This window comes from Artibeus jamaicensis, unplaced genomic scaffold, assembly GCF_021234435.1.
Source record: "Artibeus jamaicensis isolate MK-2021 breed Jamaican fruit bat unplaced genomic scaffold, CSHL_Jam_final contig_466, whole genome shotgun sequence".
Classification (NCBI taxonomy): Eukaryota; Metazoa; Chordata; class Mammalia; order Chiroptera; family Phyllostomidae; genus Artibeus; species Artibeus jamaicensis.
In genome coordinates, this window is record NW_026521844.1 from 1,921,463 (window position 1) to 1,939,379 (window position 17,917).

The 17,917-nt window shown below is 33.2% G+C and overlaps 1 non-coding gene across 1 annotated transcript; it reads left to right on the forward strand.

Moving 5' to 3' along the window:
• The first annotated feature begins 6,185 nt into the window (after nucleotides 1-6,185).
• LOC119034563 (U6 spliceosomal RNA) lies at nucleotides 6,186-6,292 on the forward strand. Its single transcript, XR_005079583.2, has one exon. It is a non-coding gene; the product is annotated as a U6 spliceosomal RNA (small nuclear RNA).
• Nucleotides 6,293-17,917: the final 11,625 nt, after the last annotated feature.

Sequence of the window (17,917 nt, forward strand, 5' to 3'; positions counted from 1 at the left end):
AAGGATAATGAAACAGCTTTATTTAAAAAAATAGGGAATATTACAATAACATGCCTGGTTAGCTTTATTATGAGTTTCATAACAATCTCTAAGAGTTACACAAGTAAAGAAATATTTCCTAAGAGAATGGCAGTTGTTCACTAATGGTTGTTCCCAAGGAGAGAGCACTTCTTCACGGCCTCTGCTGGTCATGGGTGAACTCTGCTGTTAATGGTCTGTGAATAGCATCATGGATACTCTCCTGGGGACAGGCCTACTTGCTAATAATTTCTACCATGCAAATATGCTCATTGACCTACAATAGGGATGAAAGTGCAGTCTTCTGGAGCTGTTTGGAGCAATTAAACTCAACGCCCAGAGTGGATAATTTCCACCATCAGAACAAGGAGAGTGGCTAACACTGTGTTCTGCCTCATTCTCATATCCTGTAATTCTTCTTGCCTTTGTCCTGAAATTCTGTCAAGTGACTTCTACAAAGGGTTTCCAGCAGAGTCAATGTGTCTACATTGTCACATATATGAAATTAGACAGTTCAGAACATAATAAGACTAATGGGAATATGAATAACTTTTCTGTACATTAGTGCCTGCATCTTTGATGTCCTTTCACTAGAACCATGGAGGTGTGTAGGTGGAAATGACAGCCTAATAGAGCTGTATACCAGCTCTAAATTGGAAGAAAGCCAGGGAAGATGTCAGACACGTGCTATCCCTCTGGCCACGTGAACAAACTATTATTCCACATTGACGTATACTAAAATAGAGTTCACTGTTCATGATAACTGTGCATCTGGTTTTGAACATTTGATGAAGTGATAACACATCGCCCAAATCCCAACCCCATATTGGATAATAAAGAAAAATGTGAACATCCTTCCACAAAAGTTAAAACATATAAAGTAAATGGGTGTGTGTTTCCTGATTCCTGTTTGTTTTCAACAATCAGAAGAGACTGGCACAAAGTGCCTCATGTGTGTTTTTTCTAACATATCTTTTAAGTGCCAGAAATTGTACTCTTTAAAATATATGTATGTGTGTATATATACACATATATATTTACCAGAGTTTTTAATAATGTGGATCAATTGATATTTTTATAATAGAAAACTAAAACAAGCATTAGCTTCTTGTCTGGAAAAAATCACTTTATTAGAAACTTATGGAAAATTATTTCATTTACTGATTGGCATTGATCTCAGCACATTTTACTTTCTGTGTATTTGTGGACGTTGCTGACTTTTAGTCTTTGCAAAATAGTGTATGTAAGAAACATTAAAATATGCTAGAAAAATAGTAACTATATCTATGTATTTGCAATGGATAAAAATCAGGTAAAAATCTAAAACATAAATAAAGATAACCACCCATACCCTTAAAAACTTGAGTAGCCATTAATATAAGGTTAGATTTTGGTTAGATTTTAAATTTTCCTTAAGAACAGCTAAACCACATCTCCAGAATTTCTGTTTGAAACCCTCTTCTTAATTATTAACAAATAACATTGGCATGTGAGGGGCTGAAGTTCAATTCTTAGCAATAAACTGTTTAAAAATATTTAGAGAAAATCTAAAATGACATTCTTTAGAGAAAGAATTCTTATTCTTATTCAAATATTATTCTTAATTAAGCCAAATGATTGTTTTCATATTTTATATTTCTCTCTCTATATATATATTTTGGAATCCAGCATACTTTATTCTTATTATTTCATTTATTGTTTTGTCTACTGTTTTAAAATTTAACCTTAATGAAGGAATGGACTTTGTTTACCATGTCAAATTCTAAGTCTTGGAACCTAGACCACTTCCTTGCAAATGATAAGTGCTCAACATACATTTGTAGGAAGAATGAATAGGTCAATAACACATCCTCCCTGATCTCAACTGGCTTTTTATTTTATATCATACACCCTATAGGTCTTACAAAATAACTTCTTTCTTTGAGAATTAGGAGGTTAAAGGTCAGATAGTTTTATATGAATAGAAAATAAAGAGCACCAGTTGAGTTTATTTTGGACATCATGATATCATTGCTCTTATCTTCTTTGTTTTAATTCTTACAAATATAGGGTGGAGCAAAAGTCAGCTTTATAAAAATAGGAATAAAATACACTAAATAAATAAATAATAATAATGAATAAATTTGGTGTTTTGTGTACTCACAACTGTAAACCTACTTTTGTCCCATCCTATATTTGACATTCCTTTTTATTTTATTATTCTCTGATTGTACATAAAACATTATTTTATAAATATGGAAAGTAAAGAGAAAAATACAGTGGAAAAAGAAAGGATACTAAAATGATAGAAAAGGAAAAGAAAAATACAAAACAAGATGAAAAAGAAGGAAGGATGGAAGGGAGGGCAGGAGATAAAACAGAAAAGACGGGAGGAGGAATGGTTTATACAAAAAGTAAGCAAATAAGAATAGAGAGAAATAGGAAGGGTGAATGAGAAAAAAATTGAGAGAAGAAAACTGAGAAGTGAACTTGGTAGTAGAGAAAAAAGAAAGAATTTGGGAATAATTTCTTAATTGGAAATACTAGAGATTCAGAATAGATGACAAATATGTCTTGCTTAAATGTCACATATTTTAAGTAAACTCAAATCTATCATGGCTAACTGCATTTTACTTAAGTTTTGGAAGACTTAAGGTGGTTTTCAGGTCTTTCAATAAATCAACCAATCATAAGGTGAGATTATTTGATGAAATTAAATGATTTCTATAAGAATGTTGGTATCTAGTGTGGCAGTTTTTAGAATAATGAGTAATAGTAGAAATAACAAAACTGCCCCATGATAAACCTATAGGGAGTAAAGCCAGAGGCATAATGTAGGCTGTTTCCACAGTGAAAAACTGGGTGATAACCTGCATAAACTTATAGCAGTGAACAAGCAGTCAATAGCTCACTTTTGGCTAATGAAAAGGGTTGAAGTTGTCCTCCAAATGCAGCCATCAATAACTTATAGGAACAATAATTCATGATGTGCTTCAAGGCTTAAAACAAGTGAACAGTAGCAGGCAGGGAAAAGAGTAATACAAGCATGTGATATAATATAGTTACTTGTTAGCACATTAACGCAGAAAACATACTCACTCTGTTCTCTAAAACCTTCCTTCAAAATTGCTTTGGAGAGTAAGAGCTGCTTCTTACCACTGGCTCCCAACATGAAGACTTCTCTTTCTGCAATGCATTAAAAATAAGTGACTTAATGAGAACTTACCTTTTCCAAAGATATATACTCTTGTATATAAGCACGTCAGTACTTGAACAAACCAGTTCTTCTCTCTATGAGCTTTATCTGGATTTTTTACCTCACAATACAAAATGATGGTGAACTGGAAAATGTCTACTTAACCTTCCTGCCCTTCTCTACTATGCTGTATGTCTTGGGAGACTGACTTATGAACTGCATCAAACGGTTGCCCTTACTTTCTGGCTCCAAGAATGATTTGACCAAAGAGCAGAAATGGCAGAAGATTAAAGGCAGGAGGAGAACAGAGACAGACACTTCTTCACTCACTTCTATTCTGTGTTTTAGAGGATCCAACACACTCTTCAACACTGGCCTCTCTTAAGTAATCTTCCTCTCTGTACACCAGTGTTCACTGTGGTCAGTGACATCCCTTCTTGTCTTTGCTCTTTCAGAGCTAGGAAAGTAGTAATTCTCTGCAATTGTTAAAGCTTATGTGCCTCAGCCTCTCAGTTCATACTGTATTAAAAGTCCCTATTAATTCATCTTCTAATAGCTTCTCTATCTGTCCATGATGTAATGACACTGTACATCAAATATCTATTCTAGCCTTGTGAACTTAATGTCATGTAGGGCAAGAGTATATGATTTCAAGAATTGCTTCCTTCTAAAAGTCATTTTTCTTTTTATTTATGATACTCATCTACCATCTACGAATATGTGAGGACTGGGTGGGTGGGCTGGGATGGGAGTAAAAGACAGAAAACTGTACTCGAACAATAATTTAAAAAAATAAATTACTATAAATAAGTAAGTAAATAAATAAATAAATGGCTCTAAATAGACAAAAAAATATGTGAACTTTCGGGTAATCCTTCTCTGTGTGTCTCCCTCCTTCCAACCCTCACACTTCTTCCCTCCCTCCCTGCCTCATTTCTTCTGCTTACTCCTTTAAGTATTCAATGAAATACCTTAACAAGTACTGAGAGGAACAGATCTATGCTCAGTTCAACACTAATAGAAATCAATGTGCCAATACGATGGCTAATGTGTCAGAGAATCTCTCGTTTTGCTTCCTCCTATACTGCACAACAACACCAAGACTTCCCTGCCCATGCCTCTTGTGGACTGGACATATAAGACCTAGGCTTGCTTACGTACAAACTGATGTTAATCTGAATAGCTGTGCAGTATTGAGCTTTTTATTTTACTTCAGAATTCATTTTCATTAGTTGTGAGGGAATGGCATAGCATTCCTTTAAAAGTGCAAAATCTAGATAAAAACATTTATTATCTGGAAATTATATAATTATCAGCCACTTTATCTCATTTAATTTTATTCTTAGAAGAAGGATAAATTATATAACCAAATGGAGGGAACACCTGAATTAGTAGAGAACTGTATTTTCTTTCATAGCCAAGTCCACTAATTTTGTTTGCGTTTCTGCCTGCATTTTCAAAATTCCTGTTGTGGTTTATTTATATCTACTTGCCTAGAATCTCTCTGTCATTTTTTTATTTTTTCATGACTTCAGAGTTCTTTAAACTTATTTAAAGGAAATAGTTTTTTACTTGTATTATAATAGAAATCATGCTTTGAGATATAAGGAATACAGAAATCTTCTAATGGAGTCCTCTTTTATATTTTATAGTATTTATTTTCTTTATTATTATTATTATTATTTACTTTTTTCTTAATTTAATATGTAGCATTTTTTAAATTTAAAATATCTGTCATAGTTAAAAAGTCATTCTATTTCTTGTTAATTCACTTAATAATTGTGGGAACTGTTTTGAGTAATGACTGAGAATACATTTATTTGACTCTTTATTGATATACCTTCCTTTTTTCTTGAAGGAAATTCCCATCTCAAATAAATATCAAGAAAATGTGATATAAGTATAAACTAATCCTTAAGTGAAAGGACTCAGCAGATGGTACAAGAGGAAATCAGGTGCAGTCTTGTTGTTTATATCTTATACAATCATTAAAGATTTATTAAACCTGTTAATTTTATTTTGAGAGATAGCAGCATTTATAGGTAATAAAACCAACAGCATGTCGTTTGAAGGTGAAGTTTTGTGTGGAATAAAATCTTACTGGATATTGAAAGATAATGTGATTTAACAATAATGAAAAAACTTTCTTTCTTTAATTTAATATTTATTGTATGTTTTCAATTACCATTTAGTCCCCTTATACCCTCTCCCTTCAGCAATCAAAGAAAGGAACAATGGTGCAAAAGAAAAGCTCAAGTATTTAAAACATTGCCTTTGATTTGTTTTCAGAACAACAGCTTTTTATGAGAAATTTTATTATGTTATCTTGTTGCAAGATGAGGGCAAACAGAAGCCAGTATGGTAGAATATGGTAGAATTCAGTCCTGTTCAGGAAGCCATACCACAAAGGCCTGCTGGCCATGTACAGATAACAAGAGCATTTTTTCAATTAAGTATTGAACAGAAGTGGAGGCTCTGTGGCAGCAGAGATACAGTAACTGTCCTAACTTCATCTCCTCTATACATTAGAGAATGGTAAATTGAATATTTACTTAGCTAGGACTTTAATTCCTTTGTCAGGACCAAGTTAGTGAAAGACCAGGAAACTGCTGATTCAACTATATGGAGTATTTTATAGACATGGCTGCACATCTGGCTTTGTTATATTTTCGCTTCTTCAGTTGACATCTCAGCTGAAACACTCTATATTCCCCAGCAGTATGTGGGGCAACTCAAGATTGTAGTTCTGACTAAAATCGCCTGCTGCTAGCTTACCCTGCTCCTCTGCCCTCACTCCTATTTATTACGCATCACACCACCCAGGAGATGCACTAGCAAATTGTGCAATGGAATAAGCCTTATACTTTTCATTTAGATTCTTGCAACTGTATCATATGTAACAGTACCACTTTTTCTACATTTTGGTCAAATAAATTTTTATGTAAAATACAAAAAATGCTAGGCAAAGCAATTCCATATAAGAAAAAATGTTGTGCTCGCTTCTGCAGAACATATACTAAAATTGGAACGATACAGAGAAGATTAGCATGGCCCCTGCGCAAGGATGACTCTCAAATTCGTGAAGCATTCCACATTTTAAAAAAAAGAAAATAAAAAATGTTGAAATATAGAATATAATGGGGCTATAAGAAAAATATTATTGTTTAGATATCATACAATTCTGTCCCTGTAATGTTTAAAAGAATCACTTGAAACTTTTTAATTGAGTTTGTTGGGATGACATTGGTTAATAAAATTATACAAATTTCAGGTACACAATGCTACCACACATCTTCTTTACATAGTATTGTGTTTATCACCCCAGTTCAAGTCTCCTTTTATAACTATTTATCCTTTATTTACCTTTATTTACCCTTCCCCATGCCCAGCTGAATATTTTTGAAAACTGTAAGAATTCAGGAATATGGATGAGATTCCAAAGTCAGTGACTCATGCACGTATAGTGAGTGAGCAATGTGAAAATGGAATGACATTGTTTAGTTCCTGGTGACATTGGACACAGTAGGTCAGATCAATCTCAAGTTAAAAACAACTACTAAAACTTAAAAAAAGAAGGGGATATGTGATTGAAGGTAGCAGAGAACTAACAAAATAGTGAAGAATTATAGGTATAGGGAAAGGAAATCCATTGAGATAAGCTAAGCATTTGGGGATGCTTGGAGAACTTTATTTATTTTTCTTTTTTCTTTTTATTTACTTGTCTTTAGAGGGGAGGGGGGAAGGAGAGAGGGAGAGAAACATCAATGTGTGGTTGCCTTTTGTGCGTCCCCTGCTGGGAACTGGCCTGCAGGGAACCGGCCTGCAACCCAGGCATGTGCCCTGACTGGGAATGGAACCGCGATCGTGTGGTTCGCAGGCCCGCGCTCAATCCACTGAGCTACACCAGCCAGGGCTATTTATTTTTCAATCTGGTGAAGTATTAGATTTCTTTTGACAACAATGATTTTGAAAGCATAAAATAAAATATAGATCATTAAAGGAAATAATCACATGGTACCATGTTCTCAAATAACTTTTTAAAAATTAACACATTTGATAAATTATGACATCAAAACAAAAGCTGTCTTCATGTTAAAAAAGTGATGAACTACAACTAAATCAAGGATAAGCAAACCGAATAAAAACACATCAAAACAAAACAAAGAACAAAGCAACAGAGACAAAACACACACAGGGATGGAAGCCTTATATTACAAAACATTAAGCAACAGAGATGATGCAATATGTAAACATAAAGCAGATTTAAAGTTTAAAAGTATATACAATAGAAAAGAAGAACATTTCCTGATGATAAATTGGTAGATGATAGATGCAGCAACCCTAAATATATAAGCTTCTAGTAACTTAACCTAAAAATATATAAAGAATGAAAACAACAGAATTAAAAGGAAAATGAAGTAAATACACTATGATAGTGGGACAATTTTATACACATTGCTTAATAAGTTATATATAAACATCAAGAAAAAAGATTTAAAAATTGGTTATTTTAAATGTAAAGTACTTGAGCAGTGACTTCACAATTAACTACACACAATGACCAATAACCATAAAAACATCATGCTCATTAGCATATGAAACATACACAAATAATACCCTATTCAATGTGACTTTATACACATGAAAATGGATAAAATTATAAGACTGAACAATTCCAAGTGATAGTAAGGTTATGAAATGGTAGTTTTCTTAGCTTCCTGAAGCAGTAAGAACTGTGGTAACTATATTGGGAATATATTTTGCAGAGTATACTAAATGTTAAAGTGTAGGTGCCCCATGAATCAGAATTTTACTTCTAGGTATGAACCAAATCAAAATGTGTACATTTGCACACTATGAGAGATGTACACAACTTCTCAAAGCATCATCATTTGTCATGGTTCCAGACTGCAAACAATCTAACTGTATATCAGGAACAGAATGTGTAAAGTTATAAACTTTACCTATTACCTATAAACAGAATTACCGCTATCAATATGAGTCTCACATATAGAATGTTACAAAAAAGCAGACAAACAAAATGCTATGAATACAAGTTTCTATTTACACAAAATTTTAAAACAAAAAATTTATCTGTGGTATTACAAGTTAGAATAGTGGGTACTTTGGGGAAAGATAATACAAAAGATGAACTTTTTCTTACATATTTAATTTCTACTTGTATATGCTTACATGTGAAATGCTGGAATATGACAGCCTGTCTTTGTCCACAGAGCCATTATATAGCGACCAGTTAAGTCATTTGTATGTGCCCAATTCAAGTCCCAGAAGTAAATTTCATTTCTGGGTCATCACGTGTTGTCCTTCTGCCTTCACTCTGCATGCATGACTATCAAGCTCTTACTGTGTGTGAAGCCCAGGTCTGTCATTGACAGTGGTTATTCTTCCCATGAGTTCTTTTCAGAGAGGCTACTTAAAAAGTCAATTTGTGCTGATGTTGTATAATACAGTATTTTTCTTGACTGACTAACTATGGGCTCCTGGCCCTTCTACCTTCATTGATTATCTAGCATTCTTGAACAAAGACTAATGATCAAACAAGAAAGGCAAAATGGACAAACATGAAGCAAAGTAGTTAAAGGGAAAAGCCTACATGTCCTATGTCAGCATCTCGCAGCCTAGTTCTGGGTAGTGTCTGTGAGGCCTGTGTAAGCACACTTGTCAGCACGTGCTGATTCAGTTGTGTCTCTGATCATCAGAATAAAAGCATGCAGTTGAGAAGGGTTATGCCCTAGAGATTCCTTTGAAGGATTGGCTATTCCTTGCCCTAGTTTTTGAAACTTCGAACTGAACTTGAAACTTCAGTAATAGCAAACATACAAATGTAAAATTTCTGAACAGGTAAAATCATTGTAATATTGCAAGATGCAATTGACTTTATCAGTGGCAGTAAACAAATTTTCTCTGAATATGATTGATGGAGTTTATAAACACCTATGAGCCCCATAGACATTATTTTATCTAAAATGTTACGTCAATGTAAAAGTTATTTAAGCTTAAGTGCCTAGCATGATTTTAAATGAAATGCCATATTTAACCACCTTTATTTTTGCTATTTTAATGTATGATGGCCCCATGGAACATCCTAAAATTCAAATGTGTTATGATTTCATAACTAGGTTTTGAAGTTATGAGGTACTGTTTTTTTAAGAATGAAAATTTTAAAATACATTCTATTTACATTTATTGATACTCTCTTTTGTTGATTCCACTATTTAATGAGTTCTTACCATGTACTAAAGAAAGCTAACATTCTGTTTTAGCAATGTTATAACAAATATTTAATAAAAATTTATTAGAATGTTTGCTTAGACTTATGAATTAGATATATTAATGTAATACGTTTTGAAACCAACACCCATAGTTAACTCTTTAAATGTCTAAAGATCACAAAATATCTTAAACCTAACACTATGATGTTTTCTATTATAGGAATACATTTCCATGTGTATATAGCAGCAATTTTCAAATGGTATGCCACAACATTTTTTAAAACATGCAATTCCTGACTATTTATTCAAGAGCACTGACTTCTTCTCCCTTATTCTCCTGTTCTTTTATTGTCGACACAGTAATAGCCATCTAGTGTGAATGAATCAAAATTATATATACATTTTTTGTCAGATGGGCAAAAAGTAATATATTTTTGATTGGCTGCAGAATTTTAATAATTAGTTAATGTGTGCCATAAGATTTCAAAAGGTTAAACATTTCTGGTTTATATAAAATACATGTATGTATCAGCAATTAATTTTTAAGTAAGTTGTAATAGCAGCATAATATTTTGTAATGTCGCTTGAAGAGGTCCAACTTTATACTACTTGATAGAAATATCTGGGATACAGAGAATGCAGATTGATTTTGACCATTTAGAAAGCCTATATCCCTACCTAAGAAATTAAATGTAAATAACTGAAAATCACTTTTTGTTTTTAATGTAATAAAATAGTGAAATCAGCAATATTTGCAGACGTGTAGAAAAAGAGAATTTAGTACTACTGCAAAGAAGGATGGGAGAGACTTAGAATTCTTATTATATTGATTAAAATCATATAAGCATTTGCGTTTTCCAAAGAACCAAAGCATAATGAAATAAAGGAAAGGAAAAATAAGCAAACAAAAAGGAGCAAATCCACATTAAAGATGTGTAGAGATGTAAAGTAAATCCTTTAGCTTATAATTCACAGTTGTGTAAAGAATATAATGTGTGATAGCAGATAGATTTTCTTCTCTGCTTTTCAGTAAGATGTGTTTTCTCTCCTCCTTCAAGATTAAGTAAAATATATAGTATTCAGGAAAAGAAAGTAGATGAGTCATTTATGATTTAAAGGCCATTTTCTTTGCTTTGAAACTCTAACTTAAATTTTTTCCAATTTGGTCCTCCTGTCTCTTTTCTAATATAATAAATTAGCTAACAGATACCCTATTTAAATTTATATCACTCAAATAATACAATTTTGTCAATAAGTGTATTCTACTGCTTAGATTATTATTAATTAGTTTATGTAACTGTGATATCTACTTTTATCTTTTATTCATAATTAACATATATTTTAAATCTAACAAAGTTATAATATTCACTTCCGAGATTACTTTTTCTTGCACCCCACAAGCTGTTTTCAGTTTAAGGACTTTATTTCTGCTATGCATTGTTAATATTCATACACTTTTGAGCCAAGTTCCTGGATATTAAATCTGGCTCTGCCCTCTACTAGCTGGGCAACCTTTGACAAGTTTCTTAAAACTATCTCTGTCTCAGTAATGTTGCCTATACCTGAAAATAATGTACATACTAATTTAATGGAATCAATGTAAAAAAAATATATATATATCTTGCCTTGAACGGTGTGGCTCAGTTGGTTGGGCATCATTCTACAGGCTGAAGGGTTGTGGGTTCAATTGCCGGTCAGGACACATGCTTGGGTTTTGAGTCTGGTCCCTGGTAGTGTGCATGCAGGAGGTGGCTGATTAGTATTTCTCTCCCTCTCTTTTTCCGTCCCTTCTCCTATCCCTAGTGTCAAAGAAAAAAAAGTCCCTTAAAATGTTGTCAAACACATTGTATATACTATAAATGTTAAACTTTTACCTTAATTTTACTTAACATAAATTTACTTATTGTAAATTTATTAGTTATTTGACACATTAATTTGATAAAAAGTAATAATACTAAAATATTTCTTCTATTCATTATTTTTATGGCAATATTCTTCTAATCAGAAATTTTTCATTAGTAAAAGTAAAACATTCAAGAACTCTTCATTTTTTAAAATCTCTCATGAATCCAAATTTATAATGGTCTATTACCTACACAGGATCCAACTATATTATTTTATCACTTAAAGATAATTCTGGGTAATTTTTGTATTTGAGGAATTGCAGGATAATTTGATTTGCTCTTGTATCATACTGCATTTGATGACCAAGCTTAATTAAATGTTTTTCCATATAATTAAAAATATGAAATATTATCACCTCAAGGTAACAATGGTACAATTTTTAAAGGAAGTGTTTAATAGTCTACCTACTGAAATTAGGCACTGATAAAGGCAACACTATATCACTTTAAAAAGTTTATTTAAGATTTTAAAACACACTGGTAAAAAGTAATTTCTTTAAGCTTTTACTTTTTATAGTAAATCATATTTACTAATTTTGTAGTGATACCTAAGTTTAAATAATATCCCCCTAAAAAAAACCAAAATAAATGACAAAACAAAGAAGTCCATAGGAAAATTATAAAATATTTTTTTTGTAATTCAAAAAACGGTGTCACTCTATAATAAACATTTTAATTTCAATTCCTCAGACATTATAAGAAGTATATTACTGTAAAATATGAAACACTCATGGAAATTTTAATACATGTTTAATTTGAATAATTATATTTATACATTTAAAATATTCACATTATTGTTTAATTACAGATGTCCCAATTTCCCCCATCATTCTACCCTGCCACACCCGCTCCCTTTACCCCACTGCCTCCCTCACTCATGCACTACCCTGTTATTTTTGTGCATGGATCCTTTATACATGTTCCTTGACTTGACCTTTCCCCTTCTTAACCCTGTTATCTCCCTCCACCCTCCCCTCTGGTTACTGTCAGGTGGTACTTTATTTCCATGGCTATGGCTGTATTTTGCTTGCTTGTTTTGTTGGTTAAGTTTCATTCATAGGTGATGTCATATGGTATTTGTTTTTCAATGCCTGGCTTATTTCACTTGGTATAATGATCTCCAGTTCCATTTATACTGTCATGAAGGGTAGGAGTTCCTTCTTTCTTTCTGCTGTGTAGTATTCCATTGTGTAAATGTGCCACAGTTTTTTTATCCAATCATTTACCGGTGGGCACTTAGGCTGTTTCCTGTCATGTGATTGTAAGTGCTGCTACGATTATTGGGGCACGCAGGTTCTTTTGAATTGGTGTTTCACAATTCTTAGGGTATAACCCAAGCAGTGAAATTGCTGGGTAAAAAAGCAGTTCCATTTTTAGTTTTCTGAGATATTTCATATTATTTTCTACAATGGCTGCACCAGTCTATATTCCCACCAACAGTGCACTAGGGTTCTTTTTTCTCCAACCTCACCAGCCTTTGTTGTTTGTTGATTTGTTAATGACGGACATTCTAACTGGTGTAAAGTGGTATCTTATTGTGGTTTTAGATTGCATCTCCCTGATGACTAGTGATGTTGAACACCCTTTCATATGTCTCTAGGCTCTCTGTATGTCCTCCTTGAAGAAGTGTTTGTTCAGATCCTTTGTCTATCTTTTAATTGGATTGTTTGTCTTCCTGGTGTTGAGTCATGTGAATTATCTATTTTGGAGATCAAACCCTTGTCCAAGGTATCATAGGCAAATATGTTTTCCCAATGGTTGATTCCCTGTTCATTTTGCTGATTTTTTTCTTAAGCTGTGCAGAACCTTTTAAATTTTATATAGTCTCATTTGTTTATTATTTTCTTTGTACCCTTGCCCGAGGGGACATATCAGTGAAAATGTTGCTGTGTGAAATATCTGAGATTTTCCTCCCTATGTTCTCCTCTAGGACTTTTATGGTGTCACAACTCATATTTAAGTCTTTTATCCATCTTGAGTTTATTTTGGCATATATAATAAGTCTAGTTTCACTTTTTTGCATGCATCTGTCCAGATTTCCCAACACCATTTATTGAAGATGCTATTTTTCTTCCATTTTATGTTACTGCCCTCTTTGTCAACTATTAATTAAACATACAGAGACAGGTTTATTTCTATGTGTCTGTTCTTACACCAGTACCAGATTGTTTTGATTTCAGTGGCCCTGTAATAGAGCTTAATATCAGGTATTGTAATTGCTCCTACTTTCTTCTTCTCTCTCAAAATTGCTGAAGCTGTTCAGGGTTATTTATGGTTCCATATACCATTGTGAAATGTTGTTCTGTATCTGTGAAGTAAGTTATTGTTATTTTGATAGAGGTTGCATTGAATCTATAAATTTTGGGGGGTAGTATGAACATTTTATTTATGTTAATTCTTCCAATTCATGAATACAGTATGCTTCCATTTATTTATATCTTCCTAATTTCTTTCTTCAGTGTTGTATAGTTTTCTGATCGCAGGTGTATTAACTCTTTGGAATAATTTCTTTGTTCCTAGGTATTTTATTTTTCTTGTTGCTATAGTAAATGGGATTTTTAATAGTTCACTGAGTACAATGTTGGCTTTAGGCTTCTCATTTATGTCCTTTATTATGTTGAGGTGTGCTTCCTCTTCTTCCACTCTGCTGAGTGTTTTAACATAAATGGGCTCTGTATTTTATCAAGTGATTTTTTAGCATCTGGTGATAGGATCATGTGATTTTTGTTTTTCTTTTTATTTATGTGATTTATTATACTTACTGATTTGCAAATATTTTACTATCCTTGTATACCTGGGGTGAATCCCCTTTGATCATGGTGTATGATCTCTTTAATGTATTGCTGGATCCAGTTAGCCAATATTTAGTTGAGGATTATAGCATCTATACTCATTGGTGATATTGGCCTGTAGTTTTTGTTCTTTGTTATGTCTTTATTTGGTTTTGGAATTAGGATGATGCTGGTCTCATATGAAGGGTTTGGAAGTCTTCTGTCTTCTTGTATTTTTTTTTGAAAAGTCTGAGAAGGACAGAGGCTAGCTATTCACTAAATATTTTATAAATATCTCCTGTGTAGCCATCCGGTCCAGGGCTTTGTGTGCCAGGAGTTTTTTGATTACTGCTTCAATATCACTAGCTGTTATCAGTTTGTTCAGGCTTTCTGCTTCTTGATTCAGTTTTGGAGGATTATGTTTCTAGAAATGTTTCTATTTCACTAAGATTATCAAATTTCTTGGCATACTATTGTTCATAGTAATTTCTTACAATCCCTTGTATTCCTGTGGTATCAGTTGTAATTTCTCCTTTTTCATTTATGATTTTATTTATTTGATCCTCTCTTTTTTCTTGACGAATGTGGTTAAAGGCTTGTTGCTTTTGTTTTATTTTCAAAGAACCAGCTCCTGAATTTATTGATCCTTTGAATTCTTCTTTTAGTCTCTATGTCATTTAATTCTGCTCTGATATTGATTATTTCCTTCCTTCTTCTCACTCTGGGCTTTGCTGTTGTCTCTCTAGTTCTTGTAAATGTAGGGTTAGGTTGTTTACTTGACATTTTTCTACTTAGGTAGGCCTATGTTGCTATGAACTTTTATCTCAGTACCGCCTTAGCTATGTCCCATAGGTTTTGGGGTGTTGTGTATTCATTTTCATTTGTTTTTAAAAACTTTTTGATTTCTTCCCTTATCTCATTATTAACCCATTCATTGTTTAATAACATTTTATTTGGTCTCCATGAATTTGACTGCTTTTGAGTTTTTTTCACGAGGTTGTTTCTAGTTTCAAAACATTGTGGTTGGAGAAAATCCTTGATATGATTTCAATTTTCCTGAATTGTTCAGGCTTGTTTTGTGCCCTATCATGTGGTTTATCTTTGAAAATGTTTCATGCATATTTGAAAAGAATGTATATTTTGCTTCTTTGGGGTGACAGGTTCTGCATATATCAGTTAAGTCCATTTGATCTAGAGTGTAGTTTAGCCCCACCATATCCCTATTGATTCTGTTTGCAAGATCTATTCATTGTGGACAGTGGGGTGTTGAAATCCCCTAGTGTAAGTGTGTCGATGTCTATGTCTTTCTTGAAGTCCTCCAAGATTTACCTTATATATTTGGGTGCTCCTATGTTGGGTGCATATATGTTTAAAATGGTTATACCTTCTTGATGGATTGTACCCTTGAGTATTATGATATTTCCTTCTCCATCTCTTTTCATAGCCTTTGTTTTGAAATATTCATACCCAGCTTTCTTTTCATGTCTATTTGCTTGGAATAGTTTTTGTAACCCTTCAGTTTCAGTTTGTGTATATCTTTTGTTCTGAGGTGAGTCTTTTGTAGGCAACATATATGTGGATTATGTTTTCTTATCCATTCAGCTATTCCATGTCTTTTGATTGGAACATTTAATGCATTTACATTTAAGGTTATTATTGATAGGCACTTATTCAGTGACATTTTTCTTTTTTGAAGCTATGTTCCTCTCTTTTTTATTCTTTTTCTTCATCTTCTTAAAGCAGTCTCTTTAAAAGGTCTTGCAATGCTGGTTTGATGGAAGTATATTTTTAGCCTTCTTTTGTCTGGTAAACTTCCCTTATTTCACCTTCCATTTTAAATGAGAGACTGACTGGGTTCAGTAGTCTTGGTTGCAGTCCTTTGCTTTTCATTACTTGGAGTATTTCTTGCCATTTCCTTCTGGCTTATAGTGTTTCTATTGAGAAGTCAGCTGCTAGACTTATTGAAGCTCCCTTGTATGTTGTTGCCTGTTTCTCCCTTGATACTCTTAAGATTCTCTTTTTCCCTTTGAGTTTTGACATTTTAATTGTGATGTCTCTTGGATTAGGCCTATGTGGATTCATCCTGATTAGGATCCTCTGTGCTTCCTGGACTCGTGACTGTATGTCTCATCAAATTATGTAAGTATTCCATCATTAGTTTTTCAAACAGGTTTTCTATCTCTTGTTCTTCTTCTCCTTATGGAATCCTTATTATATGGATAATTTAACCCTTCCTTGTTCTTTTTGAGTCTTTTTGTTTGTTTATTTTGCTGCTCTGTCTGGGTAATTTTTTTCTACCTTGTCCTCCAGCTTGCTGATTCAATCCTCTGGTTCATGTAACCTGTTTTTATATCCTTCCTGTGTTTTTCATTTTATTCTGGCTCTTACTGATAGTTTCTATGTCCTTTACATGCTGATGTAGCTCACAGTAAGTTTCTTGGAGTTCTTGGAATTTATCACTGAGCATCTTCAACATCCTTAAAACCATTATTTTGAATTTGATATCTGAGAGTGTGTTTGCTTCAATTTCATTTAGCAGTTTTTCTGGGGATTTCTCCTTTTGTATTGATTGGGGGTTGTTTCTTTGTCTCCCCATTTTAGGTAACACTTCTTGCTTTTTTCTGTATGCTAGATTGGTCTACTTGGACTCTCTGTTTTTGTGGTATGATATTCTATATTAGGAGGCTAGTGGGACTCAGTGATGCAGTCTCCTTGATCACCTGAACTCGATGCTCTTGCATTGTACTTTAAGCCCTTTATGCTGGCTCTCTGGTTTTAATTGCCTTTTGTTTGTTGTTGGATTGTTCTTTGGTGGGTTCTTCTTTCCAGCTGATTGACTGAAAGTTACTCTGTCCTTCATGTATTGTATATTATTGTACAAGTGCTGTCAGAACAAAAACCAAACAGCCCAGGAAACAGACCCACACCCAGAAAAATAACACCCACCTACAATTACAATATCAATAGCAAACAAGCTAATGTTAATAATGGTGTGAAGAGGTTAAGACTATTATAAGAAAGGAAAAATGATTATGAGATGACTGAGGAAAAGATGTTTTGCGAGCATAGAGGAAGGGGCAATAAGGCAATAGTAGGGGATAGAGATAAGGCAAAATGGGGAAGAAAATTTAATTTGTTATTAAAAAAGAGGTGGAGAGAATGTGGGATGGAGGAAGAGAGGGGAAGTGTATAATATTAGGTTAAATCAGAATATAAAGAAAAACTATATATATATATACATATATATACATATATATATATATATATATATATATATATATATATAGTGAGAGAAAGAAAATAAGCAACAACAACAAATACACACACATACATACCTAATTGTAAAAAAGCTCCACCACTGAAATATCGACAACCAATGAAGTAAGATTTATGTAGGTGGAATGGGAATAAGAGGGCAAAAGGAAAGACAGAAGAGTTTAACAAATGCTACAAGATAGGGAAGTTATTCTGAGAGGATAGAGGGAGAAGGAATAGTAAGAGGACAGGATGAAAACCTGGCTAAGACAGGGGAAAATAATATTTAAAATGAAAAGAAAGGAAAAGGCAGAGGAAAGGCAAAATGAAACTGGTGTGGGGAAACAGTGAAATTTGAGACTTGAAACATGAAGATAGTCACTATCTAGAAATCAGATTGAAGAACTGTAACAACCACCACCTCATCCATAACCTATGAACAAAAAATGATAAAGATGGAAAGAGAATAATGGGAGAAGGAATGTGAAATGACTAATGACAATCACAAATGGTTTTAAGAGGGTGGAGTATGGAGCACTAGTAACAGTGCAGAGTGGAATC